The sequence below is a fragment of the Cupressus sempervirens genome, chromosome 11 (genome assembly GCF_028749045.1).
Source record: "Cupressus sempervirens isolate cs-2001-9-10 chromosome 11, ASM2874904v1, whole genome shotgun sequence".
NCBI lineage: Eukaryota > Viridiplantae > Streptophyta > Pinopsida > Cupressales > Cupressaceae > Cupressus > Cupressus sempervirens.
The window spans coordinates 410,642,663-410,644,108 of record NC_143128.1 but is presented as its reverse complement, the minus strand read 5'-3'; positions in this window follow the sequence as shown (position 1 = coordinate 410,644,108).

Genomic DNA, 1,446 nt, shown 5'->3' with positions numbered 1-1,446 from the left:
TTTTTTTATCAAAGCAAAAGTCATATCCTAAGATTACTTTATTCATTTATATATATGCGATATTTAAAGAATGCAAACATGAACAAATTTTTGCATGCTTAGTTTGGTATGAATAGTTTTGATTGAATGCAAGGATAATTGGTTGTGTGAATTCAAGACATGAATGATTAATTTAATTACAAGTACTATGCAAGTGTCTACGTATGCATGTAAAGCAGTTCACATAGTGAGCTGATATACATACATACACACACATGTGCATACAATCATAATAATCAGTTATCCTTGGATCTGACCAAAGCTATTATATATGAACAAGAGATACATGTTTAGAAGGAAAAAAAAAAACATTTACATAGGTACCTTTTCTCCCCTTGAAGAAAATTGTAGAGCAAGGGCATAACACGACAATGAAATGTAGCGATTACAAGGAAATGACAACAAAATCTTGATCTCCATTGATCTCTACCAATGTTTAGAGCTATCCACCCTCGTTCGGAGTTGTCCACCCTCTTTCATGCGCAACTCTCCACAATCAATCAAAACAAATGGGGAATGATTAATGTCATGCTTTATTTATTTATTTATTTATAATCTATAATCCATAATCCACAATCCATAAGATCAATCTATTTATATACATACATACATAGACACACACACACACACACACACACACACACACACACACACATGTATATATTTGTATATACATATACATATGTATATATTTGTATATACATACATACATACATACAAACACACACACACACACATATATAGATACAGACATACATACATACATATATACATGAAAACAACAATGTTGAAATGAAAGCTATCGATGATCAAACACCCACGCCAGAGTTACAAAACAATGTGAAGTTGATAATAGATAAGGTAGAGGCAGATATTCAAAAGTTTTATAATCAAAATTTTAGGCATGAGAGTGAAGGAGAAGGAACAACTTTAGAAAGAGAAGGAGAAGGAGCAGCTTTAGAAAGAGACTGCACGATAGAAACAATAGCTAGAAACAACTCCTTGCACACAACTCTGTTGAAATATGATTGAAAAGATCATTATTGAGAAAGGGAGATTGTTGATGAAAGAATGTTTTCAATCATTGTTTTGTCATTGATGTCAAACCTGCTATTTGCTGGAATGACAATTACTTATAAGATCCAAGTACTATCACTTAGTTGATTGATGAAGAGGATTTAATCAATAAGATATAACAATAGCTAGAGGAAAGGTTGAGTTATGATTTTTTAATGAAGTACAAGGATCAGTTAAGAAAATGGTGAAATGATGTATTGATAAAATACTTGAAGGTACAGAGGTTGGCTACACTTAGAAAATCTAGAAGAAAAAGTTGTAACAAAACTATCTGCAAGGCTTGATTAAATTCATTAATAGGTGCTGAGCAAGGTTAGTCAATGTTGAGTA